General features: G+C 42.6%; 1 protein-coding gene across 1 annotated transcript in view; it reads right to left on the bottom strand.

Moving 5' to 3' along the window:
- Window positions 1-17,833, bottom strand: part of LOC106751844 (odorant receptor 82a-like) — a 45,374-nt gene extending 27,541 nt beyond the window's left edge. Inside the window, exon 1 of the mRNA XM_014633039.1 lies at window positions 17,759-17,833. The gene's annotated coding sequence lies outside the window, so the exon portion shown is untranslated. The remainder of the gene's footprint in view (window positions 1-17,758) is intronic.
- Between the last annotated feature and the right edge of the window lie 3,286 nt (window positions 17,834-21,119).

Here is a 21,119-nt window from a genome sequence, read left to right as displayed (position 1 = left end):
ATGCATGAAACGTTGATGAAAAAATCTTTTCCCGAGCTTCAAGTAGATAGTAAAAGGACGGCTCTGAAGTAAATCTGTCCCTTCGAAGTAGAAGGGACACATTTCCATAATTGTTCCCAGGTTTCTCCTCTCAAGTACGCAAACGGAAAATACGCTGGCAGGCAAAGCGACTAAAGGTTGCTGCAGTACTTTCACCATCTGGCGCAAACAAGTTTGGAACGTTAGATTAACGTTGGTGCACCACGCCAGTAATATTTCTATATTTAGTATTTAAGTTCTGAATTTTACTACACTCAATTATTAACTTTTGATATATATGAAATTGGAAGGGATTAACGTTTCATCGGATTCCAACGACTAATTTAACCGACGATTTAAGCGTATTAATCGCCATTCGGTGAATTATTTCGTTGAATCTGCAAATTATTTTGCTACAAGAAGAAATTAGTAAACATAAGAAAATTAACGTATCTTAAAGACAAATTCATTCAGCAGAATATTTTATATCCTGGCAACAAGACAGTTTCTGCTCTAATTACGAGTAATTCGCTAATTTGATTATGCTAGCTAAATTATATTGCTGTCGCAACGAATATAGTAGTAACGATGATTTCGCTACAACAGCAAAATTATTTCTCTCCGTGTAACTTCGCAAATATAATGTGTTTGATATTATTGTAAATTTATATCTCGGACACTAACTAAATGATAAGGTGAAACATTCGGTCATTGAAAATTGTTTCTAGCTTCCATTTTCGATATTTTTTCAAGCCACGGGTATCATAAAAAGTAAGGAAGAAAGAAGATTGTTCTCTTTCTCTCTCTCTCTCTCTCTCTCTCTTTCTCTCGGATTAACAAAGTAATAGTCGGTTCAAACGTTAATAAATATTCTCAAATTTCGACGCAACATCTAATGCGATCTTCCTCTCTTTGAGGGAAATGAGGGAGGGGCGCGTTAAAATAGTACAATAAATGGCGTTCTCATATGTCATCGCGGGTCTAGATGTTTACTGCACTATATCGCGCGTTTCTGCGACCGCGGCGTTTAAATTACTCGATAATAGCCACGCTTAATCCACCACTCGCTCCAGTTACGGCGATTTGTTAGTCGGCCCCGACAGTTACAGATGTCCCCGCCCTTAAATTCGACTTTTTATGGCCGCAATTAAACAACGTGGCTAAAATTCATTTGGACGACCGTTAAATCACACGTCCTATCGCGCGAACTTAGGTCGGTCTAGCATAATTTCGCAGCTCGTATAATATTAATGGAGATGTTAATTTCACGAAGAAAGCTCGACACGCGCGAGAGCGTGGCTTCCTTCGGGAACGCGGGCGATGAATCCGGCGACAGTCGTCACCGGTAGACGTGCAACGAAAGATACAACGCCTAAGTTATATTCCCCGGTAACAAGGCCGTGATATATTAGTCGAAGCTATTAGTTAAATCCATTTCTCGGATGCCGGTATTAGTCCTTGTCATCTCCCGCCCGTGTATCGCGTTATCGCCACTAGTTAACGCGCGTAACTGCTTTATTTCTCGCAGTATCTCCTTACACGGCGCAAGTTCGAAGAGGAGTGTCTTTCGAACGAAATAGTGCATAGAATACAAATTGCCTGTACTGTCGTAAACCGCTTAATAGCTTATCTAGCTTTAGTGAGATAATCCATTCCAATGTTGAATTTATCGCCGTCTCTCATCCTGAGATTAATTCTTACTAATTTGAAATTAATTCACACGCTTCTTGCGTACCTTCGGATTGTTAGCGTGCTGGTCGTTGTGTCTAATGATTAATGACTCTTAATGGGGTCCCATCGAAACCAGCGTTAAATAACCGGTGTAACTTCTTTTCTTCTTCTTCCTCTTCTTGTTCTTCTTGAAAATATCCATTTTCATCTCGGCCAGTCAAAGCTAATTACCGTTGAGGAAAGTGATTTATTATAAGAGATTGACCAAGTACCAGCTGCGTTTATGGGAAATTACGGTACTGTGTATTATACAATCGTGGAATGTGTAATGTCGAAGTAGTCGGGGATTCTCTCGCGAAGATAAAACGAAGCAAGCGCAATACGCGCATCCAGGTGAGAGAGAATATGAATCATCGGTGGGAGGGATGAACAATGAAGTATGAGGAAGGTGACAAAAGCTAGCTTCTACTTTATCCGGAAAACCGGTATAAATCACGCTGGGAATATTCTAAACGTGCGTCATTATCTCGTGTTATACGACGCGGCAGTTATCGGCTTCCATTTGAATCTACTTCATTGAATCTGTAGGTGCACTGTCGCGCTATAGCGGTGCATTAAACATCCAAGTTAATAATATTAGGTGCTTGAATTAATTCTCGCTATTTTTTGCTACAAAAACTCATGTTTATTTCAAAAGAACGGTTTTTTCATATCTTCGAAAGAATTGAAGAACTGCTCAGAAAGGCCATGCTGCATCGACCGAAACAAATGGTAATCTGAAGGAGCAACGTCTAGTGAATAGGACGGGTAAAACATCCCATCCAAGTGTCTTCAAGATTTCCTTCACTGCTGTTGTAACATGTGGCCTAGCATCGTCGCGGAGAAGAATAATTTTGCCGTGTCTTTCGGCGTATTGCAGCCGTTTTTCTTTGAGTGCTCCGTTCAAATTGAGTAATTGTCGTCGGTAGCGTTCAGCATTGATGGTTTGACTCAGTTGCAGCAGCTCATAATACACTACATCAACTTAATCCCACGAAATGCGCAGCACGACATTCTTTCCACGAATATCCTGTTTTGGCGTTGATGTTGACGGGACGCACCTATGATTTCTCGCGCTTAGGATTAGGTCGTAACAAATCCATCGCCAGTCACAATTCAACGCGAAAACGACTTCCGTTTTTGTCTCTGAAGCAGCAATTCACAAATGGTTAAACGTTTCGCGATGTCTCTTTCTCTCAGTTCATATGGGTCTCCTAGCTTCTGGATCATTCCCATTGCTTTTAAACGTTTGCTAACGGTTGACTCATCGACATTTAGCGTTCCCGACAACTCTTTGAGCGTCTGACGTGACTCTTCTTCCAGTAATACCTCCAATTCTCCATCTTCAAACTTTTACGGCTGACCAGGGCGCTCTTTGTCATCACCGATCTCTGTAAATTGTTGAAGATAGAACATGCTCCCCATGAACCTCCACTAGCAAACGATGACTCTCAGCAGATTTTTTGAGATGAAAACAGAAGAGTAAAGTAATGCTTCCCGCAAATGCTCCATTTTTGGTACGAAACCCGACACCTTCAATGCGATAAAAAATGGTGTTCCTTTACGATCTAATGTCACATACTGATTATTAAAGCCTATTGACGATACTTTCATGTATCAACGGTCACTTCCGGCCATGTTGAAGTAGCAGAACTGACCTCTCTTAGTCAACAGCGAGAATGAATTCAAGCACCTAATATACGGACAGCTAATTCCTCCTTCCCGTGCGTGAATCGACGCGAACCGTAGATATCGAATATTTCCTTACACGTACGATCCCCGGAGTGTCATATTTTGTGCGTCTCGTTTTTACGCGCCTCGCCCATTATTCATCTCGACTCGGCGCTCGTAACATCGATTCGCCGTCTTATGTAAAGCGCGCGCGTGCGAAAGTTGTTACGATTTCCCGAGGAAGAAAATGAAAAATCTCGGCGCGCCGGCGCCGATGCTCAACGCGCTGGGACTTTCTTAATTTCGTAAGCGCGCGTATATATCCGCGCAGGCAAGTTCCGCGAGCGAGCGGGCCGAGATTGCTCACTCGTTTGGGGACGCGGATGATAGAATTCGACGCGGATTCCAGTGCCGGACGAAAATAGAGGGGTCGCGCATCGCATCGAGAATACCATCGGTCCGCATGCCGCGCGGCCGTATGGCACGACGTGACGCGTCGAGACGCGACGCGACGATGCGCCGCACGGACGCGGACAATGTGGCTGACGCACAAGAAGGTGACAGCTAGCGCGCCGGTGAAAGGCACTTGCGTAACGCAGACCCAGAAATGATACACCGCAATGATGGCGCGAATTGAATTTCATAGGGTTCGAACGATCTCGCGAAAAATACGGGATGAATTGGTGAATCGATTGTCCAGTCCCGCGCGTCGCGTCGCCGGCCCGGCGCCGATTGTTCGTTATTATTTAAAGCTCGCAGTCTCATGCTCAGCGCTTCGTGAAATATTCATAGCACAGACACGCGTTGCTGAAAAGCTGGATGCGATGTGTTACAGAAACAGTTGGCACTTTGAATATTCTTCAATTCGTGATGCGCGAACTATAATCTGATATCGGGGTCGGAGGAGGAAACTTCCTCCCTCGTGTTTCCTGATTATTCCAGGAAGGTATTAGAAATGGGAAGGGAAACCGGTTTTTTTTTTATGGAATCGACTCGGAAAGGTATAACTACGCCCGCAATTTCTCTCGTTCGCTTCCCACACCGTCGTAAATGCCAGAATACGTCCGGCTGTGATTAAAATTTCGTAATAAGGCACCCCTTCTTTGGAAGGAGAGAAATTTTTTAGCGGATCCCTGCTGTCATCCGTTCCCCGTCGCCCACACGGTCGCCGGAGAGGATTAATACGCTCGTTCCCATACTCCGTTTTTATTGATGTAAACAATACACGGCACCACACGGCACCGGCGGATTGTGTGGGAGCGGACGTATTAAGAAATCAATTGACAATGGGGATAATCCGAGTTCCTCTTAACTATTAAATCGTAGACCATAAAACGAAGTCGCGCTCTCACTTTCCAGTTTTCGTGTCCGCTTTTTACTGTCAAACATTTTTCTCCCTTCTCTCTTTCTTTTTTATGTCGATTATTTTATGTCGATAATTATTTAGGCACGTCGCTATAAATATTTGGAGTAAAATTCCACGATATCAAGTCTGTAAAATCGTTATATAACTTTAAGATTACATGGAAAAAAAATTCCGTCGAGTCGAGAAGATTTCCAACAGCAACACGATTCGAGTCAATTCTCTTGATTCAATGGCAAATATCATTAAAACTACTATGTTATATATCTTGTCCAATAATTAAAGTACATTAATTCAATTCAATAATTTCAATGATATCGCCATTGAATCAACGAGACTCATTCCAAAGATGCGTGGCATTAGAAATTCTATCGATTCAACAACATTTCTTTCAGTAGGTATTTCTCTTTCTCGAATATCAGAGCGGACTTACCGATTAACTGTAAAACACTTATATTTAATTGAGAGAATACACTGGATTAGATTAGATTTAATTATATACTTTTCTGAACGTCGGAGTGAATCATTATTAATGTATAATTATATTTCGTTATATACGTGTATATAATTTTATGTATATTTTTTTCTTTTGTATTAGTGTGATTGCTTTCTCTTTCTCTTTGGTTTTTCCCCCTCTTTTTGCACTTCTTTTATCATACTAACGCTTGAGGGGACTTAGTCCCAATCAATAAATATCTCTCTCTCTCTCTCTTTCTCTCGAAACGGAATACTACAGCGGAGAATTCTCCGAGTTTCGACGAATTACGGATCATTCGAACGGTTCAAGAGGCAATTTCGACACGCATCATTCAATAATCGGCGTGATCGATACGCGTTCGAGAAATTAAATTGCAGCGCGGTGCTCGCTCGAGTAATAATTGAGCTTAATGATTGGCGCGTACCTATCGAATCGGACACTGCATTCGAATGCCACGCATTCACTACGCTACGTAAACTGCTACGAGAAATCGCGGCTGAACTATTGTATTTCCTGGACGCGCGATCACATCGATACAAAACTAGCGGAGGATCCTGATACTTGGACGTGACCATACGAGACGGAAATACGAGAAGCGCGACATGGAAGAATCAAAAGCGACATGTACAAGCAAAACGAGTTTGTCCGACCGCGCCCTGCGTAACAAGTAACAATCGCGCCTAGCGGGATTTATGTTATACGATGTCTCACGCTTGATAAAGTGACTGAGGCGCTTGTATTTTTCATTTCATCCGCGTGCATTTTTAATTAAGCCCTTACACGATGATCCGTCAAACCGGACACGCTCCTCCCGAAAGACGCGAAAACAGACGCTGAATCTTGGAGCGAATCTTGCAGCGTTAAGCATTCCTGAATGGGTTGTTTACTATTTCTGTTCCTGGTTCTTCCAACAATGCGACATTTTGCTTAAGGAAGTAAGTGAGGAAAACGAGTAAGAAAACGAGAACTGCTCCTTATACAGAGCAACCCCGGACACTTTATAGCGCATTGTCTGTCGCGCAGTTCCCGCAGTGCCTCTCGTTTTGCGCGTCGGACGTTATGTCAACCGCATTTCGGGAATCGTGGAAGCCGAATAATTCGTACGGAAGAACGAACGCGAGTTCACGACTCTTGCAATTTTTTTCCTCTTGCGACGACGTATCGTAAGACGCAGTCATCCGCGGCAAATGGTCCTCGAACGAAAACGCTTAAAAGGTATGCCCCCATAAATTTACGATTCACCGTTACGCGGCAGCATCTAAATTTTACGATCAGACCCGATGGCGTTGGAGACCATCAAGAGCGAGCGAGTCGGATTTAACGATTTCGCTATTATCTCCATCTACCAATATGAAAACGGTAGACAATAAATCGCCGGGTATTGTGCCATTTATATTTCGAGCATCGCCTTTACTCCAGCATCTCGTAATTTTACTTCCGCTGTCCAGCACAACGCAACGTATAAATATCTGAGTAGAAATTAATCGGTGGCGTACCTCAAGTCTGTGATGGCCTTCGCCTAAATATGGCGAAGAAAGGCAAATTCCGAATGGATTTTCATGAACAGGCCCTGAAAGCTCCTACTAACAAGGCCGGTGTTCATAAGGCTTAGTCAAGATCCAATTAGCCAATTCCTCAAATAGTTTCAAGCGAGATCTTCAAAACACTTGAGTGAAATTCATCGTAATAAGGTCGAAACAAGATCGAATTCATTAATTTCGATTCGGTCCTCAAAATAATGTTTGTGTATCATATATCTGTATGTATATGTGTATTAATAAAAATAACGTATGTTTATGTATTAATAAAACATTTAATAGAAGCAGGCTACAAGACCGCATTTGAAATATAAATTGATAACATTATGAGATACGGTTCGGTCAGACGTACCAAGATAGAACCTAGCTAGGCATGCCGAGATAAAGCCTGGTTAGATTTACAAACCTGACCTTAATTTGTACGAGCGTTACATTTCTGTACAGGTCCCAGATAAGTTGGGAAAAAGTACGTAAGGCCTTTCTTTTAACGACAGTTTCGTTACCGTTACGCCGTCATTGCGCAAATATGACGTATGCCAGAAAAGCTGCGCTACGGCAGATCTAGACGTTGTCGTTAGGAAGTTACAGAATCGGGTTACAGCCCCCGTTTTAAATTTCCACCCGAGCAGCGATATGTATGTCATTATTACAGCCTCCGGGTGTCCGCCGGTGTGCTCGATACCGCGAGGCTCGTAATTTTCCAGCGAATCGAGGCTCGATAGCCCGTCTACAGAGCAGCGAGCCTCACCGCGAGTATACATATACGCGTGCACGTGTGTGCCTCAGGTTTCCGCACAATTATAAATAGAATCGTCGCGACGGCGATGGCGACGGTGCGGAACCATAAATCGACGCTTTGTGATTTTACGGGCGCGTTTATCAATCCGCCGTATCCGCGCGGTACGGTTCCAACAGATAGATGTAACATTGAAGATGGCCGGTAGTGTCGCACAGCGCGATTTTGTCGCACGGCGCGATCGCTTTTGCCAAGTTAATCCATTAACGTCCGGACGCGTCTCCGGAGGCTCTCGCCGGACAACGTCGTGCACAGGACGTTATCCAAAATCGATCTTACGACTAACCAGCTCGCCCCGACTGACGTTTTAATGTAATCCGCGGCCGACAAATTTGCTCGTAAATTCGCGATTTATCGAGACGCGACGTCCCGCGACGTGAACGCGCGTCCGGATATCGGGAAGAATTACAAAGCGGATCTTACGAGGTAGCTTTTTGTCGCGGATTCGTCGACGAGCACGTTCCGGTATCAAACCGGCGCAAATTACAACGAATCGAGCCGGCAAATAATACGACAGCTATTGCGCAATTATTAGCGAACAATGACTGTAACGATGTTGTGCTCGATCGTCGTTTCTAATCGTAGCCGGATGTAGTCACGGTTAGTTCGTGAACCGAGGAAGAGACGAAGCTGCCGCCACAATGTGTGTATGTGTGTGTCTGCCGTTCTATTCCAATGAAAGTGAAGCGCCCGTCGGCAGCGTTATATCAAGCGAATAGCCAATTAGCTCTCTCAGCTTTCTCCTAATTCAAGAATTATGTCGCGTCTCTAGCGAGCATAATATCAATAGTACAATAACGGTATTTCATTTGTATCATATGTATCATTTCTGCACAATCGTCGAATAATAACTTTCCATGGAAATGTTGTTTCGTCACGTCGTCGTAAAATATCCTCCGCGGAATATAAATTGAAAAAAAAATAGCAAAGAAAAAAATTGTTCGCCGCATTATAATAGACTTGCTCGTTTCCCAAGTACTTCTCTTCGTTCGACGCATTTCTCGCACACCGGATATTTCTTTCCGAATCTTACACCTCAATTTGTAAACTGCCGTAAATAAAACGCATCTACAGACAATTTTCGCATACGCAAATAATTATAACGCGATACTAGCTGTTTGGTAGTTTTCGTGCCGCTCAGATTGTAGACACGCGATGTGTATATCTATATATTATGTTTCTGGTTAGGATGCTCATGCGATATCGCGAGCGATCGACGACCTGCCGACGATTGTCACCCAGATCTAAGTCCCTTGAGAGATTTCACCGCGGTTTCATTTTTATTCACCTGAATTGCAAGTTGCAATTCAGTTGGTACGTCCGATTCATAATTAAAAAAGGAGTAATCAAGTTGTGCCCATGAATAGATTTTTTTCTCTAATTAATATGCACACGCCTCTCAGGAAGAGTAAACAATTGCGTTACCACTAGTAGGCTCGTTCGACGGACAAACCGAGAATCTCACGAGAAATGTGGCAGACTGTGAGAAAGCTTCGTTAAAAATGGACCAATTAAGTCTTTCGCAGCCGTCGCGTTTAATGGTCGAATTTCTAGTTCTAGAAAGAGATAAGGGAGTGCTTGGGCCGAGGTTCAAGTTAACCGTCGTCGGTGAAACCGACTATTACGGTAATAGTTCGCTTTAATTTTGAGAACGTCTTAAAAAAACAAGCAGCACGAACGAATCGGCTGTTTCTCTCATTGTAAGCAATGCTTGGCCTGCACTCGGCTCCTTTATTCGCGCAACTTTCTCCATTGTCGACTCGATCGATTATTGTTGCTGCGATCCGGTAGCGAGATAAACTGCGCAATCTCGTTGTAAATAATGCACCGTTATATGAGAACAATATTTGCAATATTGAAAAAATGCTTCAATGTTTCGTCATACCGAACGACAAATCTCAAAATTACGCATTTAATTTGCGATATAATAACGCGTATAATAAACGATAAATTGTATTGATTTCAGTTTCCTCGGGAAGGTGAAAATTTTGGGAAAATCCTGTTGAAGAACGAAAGGTGCGAACAATTTTGTGCAATTGTCCGCTCCGAGCGACGTGAACTTCCCGACATTACAAAGGTTAATGGTCTATTCGTTCTAGTGTAACTACTTCAAGAGGAGTGAAAGCTAATGTAATCATTGTTCCACCGATCGACGCAACAGTATGTTCTACCGTTGAATGAGAGACAGGCGGAAATTAAAATGTTCGAGTACGTTCGTAAGATCGATCAGTGAAGGTAAGTAAATTTCAAGACAGTAATTGCATTCCCCGCTTGAAGTCTACCATTTTTAGACATCTTAATTGAGCGGACTAAACAAACCGCACCACCAAATATCATGTCTCGTTTTTCACACTAAATCGAACATAAAGTTCATGATTTTACTCGCATGCAAAATTACACTTCAACACTAGAAGTAAATTTCACGGTTTATAACTCCGAATAATCTCAGAACAATTTTCAGAAATATTCCTTTCTGTATGTTGAACCAACGCTTTTTCGAGGCGCACAAATCAAGAAGAAAATCTTGTTGAAAAAGAAATTTCACTCGACGTGCTATCACACTCTCTTGCGCTCCCTCGCGGAAAACTTTTGCGTGAAAGCCCAAAGATAACATCCGCACGACACGCTAAGTTTTCGTACAGACGGAAAAACAGCGCTGTATATATCCGTGGCACACGGCACGGCTCGCCTTATCCCGTAATTACCGGCGTAAATTATGCTGCAACTTACCTAGAATATTTCACGCCGTTGACGGTAAACCTTGCGTTAACGCCGTCTTGCTCATCCGCGTGAATTTATGAGCGATGTTGCCCGGCGCACGATGCTTTTTCGCGAGCCGCCGTTTAGATATCTCACGATAGTCATGATCTATCTAAATGAGTACACGTTATGGTACTATAAACGACGTCATCTTCCATACGAGATGCTTCCTTTGTTCCTTCTAACAAACTAACCAGAAATTATGCATGCTACACACGAGTATACGCAATCTTATCGATACATCCTCTCGCATCGTTATTTATTCGTTATCTATTAGTTAATTTCGCTATCCATTAATCTATTAATGAATTGGTTAAAAACTTAGAGGAAAAGATCGAAATTTGACCGTATGCAATTGCGAAATAGGGTTTTAACTTTTTTTCTAAAAACTAAAATTAAATGTACATTTTATATATGTATAAACAAATAAAACGTCAAATCGAAATTATTGACGCACAATACGACTGCAGAACTCGCTCATCACGCAACACTGTTAAACTTAATCCGCGTCATTTAACATATGCATTCTGAACGCATTAAACTTCGTCGCTGAAAAATCGCGTAATCGATGCGCGACGATTTTTTCGACGGCATTTCCGCATTCTATGCGGTTAGATATTTCAACTACCGAACGGCTGCAGCGGACGTCTAACGTTATATTTCATCGATATAATACGGCAGGGAGACAGGAAGAAAGAGAGAAATGGAAGAGAGAGAGAGAGAGAGAGAGACAGAGAGAAACAAGGTGAGCATATTGTCGACACTATCTTGGGCGAAAAGGACGAAAACGGCATACCGGATAGAATTAGCCGGCGTGGCGTCGCGTTACGTCGCAATGAGCAAAAACATTCCGGTCGTGGTTAACCTAATCGGTATCGTGTCGCGCGAACGGAGATTAAGATACCGAAAGTAGGTGACCAGCCAAGCCCTCCAAGACTATCGATATTCTCGATATACAGCCGTTAGCTCGCTAGACGTAGGTGTATCCGCGTACGGTTATCCATATGCGAGTCAAATTTTTCTGTCTATCGAATGTCTGGCAAAGGCGATCCCGTGCAGGCTTCCTCCTTCTCGTTCGAATCAATTCTGAGATCGCCAGAGACGATGACGCGTGATAGCTGTGCATTATTTATGAGAGTATCCTGTCACGTTCTAGATAGCTATCTTGTAATTATCATATTTGTGTTCACATTGTGCGTGTAAGCCTCTTTTTCGATCAGTAATTCAAGTTCTATCATGTCTCTAATTGCCGACGTTCCGTGAAACACACTCAGCCAATTCAAGCAATGTTGTATGCGACCAATATTACAACTTGCACGTATTGACAGCCACAATTGACGTTTCTATTGATTCTCCCAGAAAATCTTCCTTTGTCCTATATTTGTTTACTTTATTCTTTAGTTTATTTAAAAGAGATATTATTTATCATTTAATCATTAAAGAAGAGCAATATTATCGCAAGATCGCCTTCGCCAAGTATTTTTAATATAGTTTAAAAAAACTGCTTTTTCAATGTTTGCTCGGAAAGAAACCGAAAAAATCCGTGGAAAATTGAAAAAAATTCGGTGCCTTCCATCTTTTCATTCATCCACAAAAAGAAATCGAAAAAAAGGATTCTTTTCCAAACGTTTAAAGCTATAATTTTTAATTTTTGTAGATTTTACGTTCAATCTAATTATCACTTTCTTGTTATCTTGATATGAGTATTAATAACTATACAAATATACGTTTATTACGATTACTATATGCATGATAAATCACATAGAATGTAACAGCATACTAGAAAATTACAACTGGCGTTAATAAAACAATCGCGGGTATAACCGGGTGCTGATGCCCCAGTTCCGCGTCCGTCATTAATCATCAGGAATTCATACCATCTGATAAAAACTTTTGTTACGTCTAAGGAAATACACATCCGCCAAAGTAAACTAGTGCTCGAGAGTCGAGTTACATCTTAACGTCACGAAGAATGTATCAGATATGCGGAGGATCAATGGCCGCTGGTCAGCAGTGCGGGTATTATACTAATCAGATTCGAAGAGAGGCGGAGAGTAGCGTGGAAGCTACTGGTCGATCGAGCTCTATCAGAGTTATGCGCGAACTAGATTGTACGGAAATCCAACCAATCTGAAACCGGGCAAAAGAATCTCTTTTACTTGGGAATTTTATCGAAATAATTACAAACGAGATTGAAGTTTCAAAGGTTCTAATTACGTAAAATATGATTCGTAATAACGTGTTTAGAGACCGAAAACCGGAAGCACGGTTTTCGCATAATTAGTCCATCAGGCATATTCTATCGTTATATGTCTTCCGTACGTCTGTAATATTATGAACACACTCAGCAAAGGCGAATATCTCCCGAGTCAACGCCTGGTCGCACGTGTCGTCAAGGATGTCATTGATAATGTATAAGCACGAATCACCGTGACATCGATGGCAATGATCTAGGCCTTGGCCGATCCGCAGAACTAGTTCCTGCTCTATCCGTGCGGAGAATCTCGAAGAATGGCGCGTAGGACGGCGATTGTTTAGTGGCATTTCGGGCTCGAGCGCGGACAACATTGTAACGGGTGTTTACCATGTGTGGAACGCATCGTACATTTACGTGTCCGGCTGCAAGACCGCTTGGCAGCGGCCGTCTATATTGGCGATAATCCATCCGATTCGAACCCGGCCGATGATTGGGAACGATTGCAAAACGAAAAGCGAAAACGGTAGTCATCATTGTAGATCAAATCGGATCTCTCGTTGGCAAACCGGTAATAACTCTGTCGTTTGTCGGCCGGGCGCAATATTAATCAAGCGCGGCGCGAAGATAAGAGTGATAGTTTAAAGCACGATGGAAAGTATGAAAAGGAGCACCACGTGTGCTAATAAAGAAAAATACTAAGAAGAAGATAAGCCGTTTTATCACAATTTGAAAGACGCCGTTTTATTGTGCGTTACAGATTAAAATCGACGTGAGGAATTTATTGATTATCCTACGTTTGTCGCGAATTCAAAGAGCGTGGAAATGTCTGCCGTAATTGTACAGTTTTTTGTGAAATATTAATTTACCACAACCGCGTGCAAAAGCGGAAAGTGAGAAAACAATGAGCAAAAGTGCACGGCGGGCTTTTCTTTTATTTCCCGCGGAAATGATAATCACGCTCGATGCACCTCTTTTCTTGATTTGCGCGCGTAACGAATAAATTTCCTCGCAAGTTCCGCCGTCTCGTACGCATCGATCTGCCTCGTTCCGAAGACGACCGCGCCTCGACCTTTCTCTCCCCCCGTGGTTAAGCGTTTTACGCAGCGCTGCTGCGTGACGCTTGTAAAACGACGAAGATGATAATCGACGGATGAATAAAACAATATGATAAATATCGGGCGTACGATCGTTCGTCCCGGACGAACGGGTCCGCTCCAGATTCCGTTCAAGAAGCTACAGGCCTATAAATACTTTTACTTCGCGCGCGGTCTCGTTCTGTTAAGTCGGATGCGAAAAAACGACCCGGCGTATTCCTTCGATCAGAATGATAATTTCCGCCGCGGCCCGGCGCACTGGCGATACGCACGCGAGAACGTACTTAGGAGCCGAATACGATAAAATTAGTTTCACCTCGGACGAAATTTTTCACGACGTTTGCAGTAAAATAGCCGTGATATTGCGCCGTTTTCGACGGTTACCGAGCCCAAGCCGAATTTACTGGTTTGCAAAGAGAGCTCTACTCCGTGATAAATAATCTCCGTTTAACGCGACTGGAACGCGCGCGTTAAAGTCGACGGGATAGTCGAATTTACGCGCGAGACCCGTTATATCGGACGGCGTGCTTTCGACGAGCCGATCTTCGGACTTGCGCAGTCAAATCCCGCGACTTTATGTCTATCTGCAATGTGTACAATGGAATAAGTAACGTCGACTGTAGAAAGTAATATGACTCGAGAAAGCAAAGTCGAAGCGTCATTTGGTTTCATCTCTACAGATATAAATATAATCTAATATCTGTATTAATGTAATCTATAATTTGAATAAGTGCAATCTGACGATATAAATGTAAAGAAGTAAATATTTTATTTTATCAGTCGTAAGTCCATTAATTTTGAATTTAATTTAATTTTGAATTTAATTTATTAACAGGATTAAAACTCCTTTTAGCGCTGCAAAGTATATATAAATACAGTAGAATAATATATATTATTATTTAATTAATTAGTAGTGCTCTTTATGATAGTGTTTCTGAACACATCAAGAGTCAAACTGAAAAAATCGACAACGTTCGAATATTGGATAGCAAACATACTAATGCAATTAATTGGTTTAAATTTTCTATATAAGTGCAGTGAACTGCGACGTGAAAGAATTCACTATTTTTTATATTTCTAGAATATGTAAACCAATTAGATTGAATAATGTTGAACTTAAAATTTGACCATTCAAAGTTTCAGTAAAACTAATAAATCGAATAAGATTCTTCTGTCTTTTAATGATAATATGCCCAGATCCTTAAGTATGAGTCCATACTCGTGACATATTATTAATATGGGTTTATGCATCTAATAAATTATACGACGCAAAGAACAATGTTGTACTTTTTTTTAACGCTTGATTGATGCTTTCTTATTACATAGCCATTCCGTGGAAACCAAGTAGATCCCATTATATCCTTTTCGCCATATTCACGGGGTAGGCAGTAATAAATTTAATAAAGGTCTTTTCTCTCGCGTAAACCAAACCGTTCGAAGCGGTTCCAATCGCTGTCCGTAATATCCACGATGGAGTCGTGCGCATTGTAAAAGGAAAATCGCCGGTATACAAACAGCTCTAATTATGTAAAGCAGATACTTAAGCTAGATTTACAAGGAGATACCGCGGAGATACCCCGCGGCGAAATCGCATGACTACATCGCGGCTTTCGTACTCGTCGACTAATAAAACGAGCCGATCGAGCACGGCGATGGACTCCATTGTGTTACGCAAATCCTGAAAAAAATTACCCGAAGTAAAAATGCCTATGAAATTCTCGAAAAATATCACCGCTTTGTGGAGCACTGACTAAAGAATACTGATTTAAAATAATGATTGATAAGCAATTAATATTTCATGAGTGTGGAAATTAAAATATGTAAATCGCTTTTTTTACAAGCTACGACCGACTTTAACGTGGAAATAGTCACCTTATTCTTTTATACGTGATCACGAACACTTGATGTGCTTATTCCGTTTCTTCAATACTTTTTTTATTTCTCCTCATTTTTTTCAAACAAATATTAAGCCAATCTATATTTATTATATCCCTGAATAATAATAAATCATAGAGCGATCGATAATACGTTATACTATATTAATAATAGAGGCTTTTAATTGAGGTCTGAAGGTGAGTCCCAGGTGACTATTCCCGGATTAGAGCCTTTGTTTACTGCGATACAAAGTTACTCTTGGCAGAGCAACGTGCCGTGTGGTATTGTCCTATCGAGTATCAAATTATTTTTACCATATATATATATATATTTTCAAGTACGAATTTCATCACGGCTGCGGCTAACGAGAGAAACGTTCCAAGGAGCACAATGTCGGGCAACATCGATTCATCAGTCAAGCGTTGGCGAAAATAACCGGCAGAGGTGAGCGCCATTAGGCGATACGAATTGCGACAACTTCGAATATCATGTTGATGCATCACGCCGTTTCATCATTGAAAATGGACACGCCGTCGACGGTGTTGTCGCTAGTTGTCGTACTTCTCTCCTACCCCACCGTGCGTATTTTCCGCGAGGAAACAGCGAGGCGGAGAAGAAGATAGACAGAGAAGGTGTATCAGTTGCGTGCTGTACTAATCTCTCGTTCCATGTTTTCTGACCTGGGGATCACTGATCGAGCAGAGCAACGGGTGTCCGAAGAAAAATGATTACCAGTCCAGGTCAAGACAGAATTTCTCTTAGAGAGAGAGAGAAAGATAGAAAGAGAGAGAAAGAAAGTTACTGAAGAACAAGAGAGAGAGACACGGAGACTCGCAAAACGTAAGATTGCAAGAAAACCGTGAAGGAGAGAGGGGGAGAAAGACGGAAGGAGAGAGCGAGCAAGACGAAGAAACAGAATACGTTCTCTTGGCACTGCCAAGGCGGATGCTGTAGGGACGTGAGATTCTTGGCAACCGGGCGGAGTTGCCTGCTAACTCCGTACCACCATAAGGATCGCGGTCGTTGGATGTTTATATTCGTGATAGTGCCTCTCTCTGTCCCCAAATAACCGGCCGAATGGCGACCAATTCTCGTGCCGGTACGACATATTGGGCGCCTCCGAATAGCGACTCCAAATAGCAGACCGCGCGCTCGTTGAGAGAAAGAAATATGGTTGCGATGTGGCGAGGCGCGGTTTGTACCTCGCCGGGTATGATCGGTGCTGGTACAAGCTAATATCTTCAGGGTGCCGAGAGAGAAAGAGAGCCCGGCGCGCATCATGCGGCGCCGCGTCTTAATCGCCGGAGTGGTAGAGATTTTACGGCCGTTTCTGTCCGGCCCGCCAGCCGATGTCGCGGAAAATGCAGGCTGCGAAGTGAGTAACTTAGCGGCGCGACCTCTCTTCGTGCTGCCCGTGCAAGAATTTATTACGCGATCTACGCAGGGTTCTACCCTCCTCCCTCTCTTTTTCTCTCTCTCTCTCTCTCTCTGTTTGTCTCTAACCTCGTGCCAATCGTCAACCCTCCCTCGACGTTCCACAGGGCCGTTCCCGTGAACATTACTTTCAGTTAACTGGGGTTTAACTGATTTTTTGCCGCTCTTCAGCTCCCCCCGTGGAAAGAGTCTGAAGGGATGAGTTGCTTAAGATATTCTACCGACTTTAACCGATGTTTATAGGAATAGTATGTAAGGAAATGTTTAATTTCTTTCCATCTTTTCACGTGAAATACACGGGCAACGAACATGATGTAAAAAATATCCCGAAAGTAACGGGACAAGCCGGTCAAGAATGTGCTCCTTGCAATCGATCGTGAAATTATAGAACGTCGGTGTACGACTTGTATCCTCGTACGTGTATTTCGTCGAACGTTGTCGTGGGGTAAAGTACACACGCGGAAGTATACTTCTAGTATAAAAGAATCGAATATAATCTCTCAGGCTCAATTGCCGCGGGTTTCCCCGCAACGAAGGCGAGCTAATGAATTATAGTATTTGGGATACTTCAACATTCTGCCAACAGCCATTTTTCAAATAATGTTTCAGACGGACAACTTCCACGTTCTGCCTTTCATTTCGCTTTTATATTCTCAGACGTACGTTGAAATAGTGGCAAAAATTATATACTCGCGATTAAAATTATTACTCTGAAGAAGGCTCGCGTTCTTGCAACTGAAACCGTGTATGCAACTCGACTTTAACCACCATAGCCCGTTGCGGCCTCTAATTAACTTTCTTCGCTTCTCGGATTCAAAACTTACACGATGGGATAAGTGCCTCGCAGTTGGGAAATTACCCTCGGAGCACGAGCGGAAGAATCAACGAATTGAATTGCATTCACCGTGGAATACCGAGTAGCCGTAATGTTAATTTAACGATTGATAAACGTCACGCCGCGCGACTCGCGGCCGGAGAAACGCGCGCTTCCACTCGCATCGCGAAAACGGGAGAACGGGCGCTTTGGCGCGTAGAGGTAACACCTACATTTAGAATCACAATGAACCCGTGGAAAATCACAGAAATTATTTATCCCCCGGCATTCCGGTCGCCATACTGAATAGCGTGCGAGTGAAAGCAGTGACGATTTCACGGAGTAACATTAATTTCTTGACAAGCTAATAATTCCGGCAGGCCCGGAGGTGGAGAGGGGGGCGTGCGTCCCTCTTCCAGCTTTAGAATGTATTTTCACTGTAAAACCCCCGGAGGGAACAACGAGGCTGTTTATCCCGCGAAATAGTTGACGCAGCTTTCGGCAGCGCGATAAATCCTTCCGTCGCGCTCAGATACATACGTCACGTGCTATAAATACTTAAAGGTGCATTTGCGCACAGACGATCGGTTGATGCGTTCAAAGCCTCTTTGTACGACGGTCCTACGTTACGAAGTTATAATTTTATTAGCGAAATGCGCCCAGCGTCGCGAAGAAGGTAAATATACCTGCCCGCCTGGACGCCTACGTGTTAGAAGCGTTTACCGCCATCCGACGCAATCGAAATCTCTTATCTGTCTGTCATCGAACGTAATTCTATCATGCCAACGGTCGAGATAAAGGACAAAGGCGGTCTCGCAGCGACCACTTGAGAAAGTGGCAGCGCGTGTACACGGCTGTGTTAACGTCGAAATATGATTAACCGAGATGACAAAATAGGAAGTCTACAACACAGTTTCATCACATTTCGAGTGCCGATACTGAAAGATCTAATCATATTTACGGCTTGTAAATGTCCACAGTGTAACGAAGCAACAATAAAGTATCAATTAGAATAACTGTTGTGTCGTGCGACGCATAAAAGGAACGAATAACATTTTTTCGTGGTCTGAAGTTAATCATTTCTTGAGGACTCCAAGAGGAGAACACATTCGCACGTGCGTTTGTACACACGTGTACAGATAAAATTGCATTATCAACGCGGAAAAAAAAATCTCTCGGGCTCTATATATCGAGGTAAATACGATTATAAAAATGTTTTCTGACATCTAACCAAATATGGCGAAAGGTGAAACTAAAAAATGTAGGCTACTGCTTGACGATGTCGAGCGAAAAAGCGAACGCGCATTCATCAGCGAGCGGCCGAAGAATCGTGAAAAATCGGAGGACGGATGCCGCGCAACGAAGCGGAAACGAGGCACGCGGGTTAGAGACTTGAGGGAGAGTCAGCAGGTGCGCGCGTGGGCGAATATGTCAAACGTCGAAAAGCGTTAGAGAATTTCGTCCGTGGGTTTGACGTTGCATGTCGGCTTGAGCCACCGAGATTCGAGGCTCTCTCTCTCTCTCTCTCTTTCGAGTCTCCGGTCTTCGGAGTCGAGCTCGCGTGGATCCGTTCCAAAGTAAAGCCAACTAGCATTCATCACGTTTGGATTATTCGCCCGGCATTTCGTCTCTCGCCTCGTCTCCTTGCTAAATTTATGTGCCGGCGATCATTACGCTCGCTGGCCACTCTATCGGCTAATTCGTCGAGCTGCGTGCCCGGCGCGCCGGCTACTCGGAAATTTGCGATTATTGTTAACGTAACGTTGCTATCGACCTAACGTCATTACGAGAGTACCATCGGCCTATATGTCATTATTATTATAGATATTAATAATAATAATATACATAATAATCACACACGACTGTTTATCCCCTATTTCGTATATCGTATTTTGCGCTGCAATTACTTCGAGATTAGATTATCTTCTTCATTAATTAGCAATTATCTCTTTCTCTATAAGAATTATTGACATGTTACAGGTTTGAACCATTGGAATGGTACCGATTAAGTTTGTAGTCTGCCAATGAGCCGAGTATGAGACCTTAAGAGAAGATACTTTTCATTCCGGAATAACACATGACAATCGCAATTAAGATGTATCTATAACGGTTCATCATAGTTATATCGTAACCGAAGATCGTTCTTCCGCGTATGAAATGGATTCCAATCGATGGACAGCGGAAAATAGAACATCGCAAATTGTGCTGGTTACTTTGCGGGCAACCTTGACGCAGGAACTGAGAGGTTGCGGTGTGTCTTCGGTTACTACGAACACCTCGGAAATTTTTTCAATTTTTGTACGGTATGTCCTGTCGTATATTAGTTAACATGTACGGAAAAAAAGGCTGATTGAATTAACGTAACAACGAACGACCTAAACACTTTCCTGTTGAATAAAACGGAATTTCTAGTTCTTATTAAAACTAAACTCGGTTCCTACGACTGGAAATTCCGTTTCCTTCGAGCAAAACGCATTCGGATTGTTACGTTAACACAACCAATCCTTTTTCTCCATGCATCCATGCAAAAAATGACTGAGGGCAACTAATTAATTCTGTAATGAATTAGTCTAGTAAATTCAACATTAAACTACTTTAGAATAACTCGATTGACTGCATCACGCATGTCTTCGACCTTTGAAAGATACCTCACGAACCGGTGTAGCGATAGTTTGATGAGTAAATCAAATAATGCATTCCATGACCATATCACGCGATCAAAACTTGATTCTGCTTTCTCAAGCTTGCACGCAACTTCAAGCGGTCTCGAGGTAAATATCGTAAAAACGTGCGAAAAAAGGACTGTTTTTACCTGTCACTTTTACATAATCGCCTGCGCGAGCGCTTATGACACGCATGTACTTGCTCAGCCAAATCGAAATGCCACAGGTTTGGTTCTATCGATCATAGTTATACGGGCAAGTTCGAGGAAAAGAATGTAACATATATTCTTGCGTAACTGCGAGAGAAGTTTATGTAACGGTCACCGCAAGTCGGCGACAAGTCACGATACCGCGACAGGAAATTAGTTTTAGTCTCTATACTGTCTCCCTGTAAGATAATCTCACGTAGCTCTGTACGGTCGATTTTCAATTCTTACATCAACCGCTGTCATTATCTCATTGATATACGAATCGCACTTTACATTTTGATATGCGCACACAGGAGAAACAATAGATAAATATCTCATAAAAGGATCGAGTTTGTACGCCACATTTAAACATAGCCGTCCGATTCTGAGTTTAGTTATCTCACATGAAGATCACTGGACCGAGTCGAATGGTCGTGTTTAGCGTTAAATGCAAATACAAATACAGGCTCTGAAACTTTCTTGAAATATTTCTCAAATATCTCAAATATCCGAGGTCTCA

The sequence above is a fragment of the Dinoponera quadriceps genome, unplaced genomic scaffold (assembly GCF_001313825.1).
Source record: "Dinoponera quadriceps isolate SergipeBrazil2010 unplaced genomic scaffold, ASM131382v1 scaffold316, whole genome shotgun sequence".
Classification (NCBI taxonomy): domain Eukaryota; kingdom Metazoa; phylum Arthropoda; class Insecta; order Hymenoptera; family Formicidae; genus Dinoponera; species Dinoponera quadriceps.
This window is presented reverse-complemented; position numbering and strand designations above follow the sequence as displayed.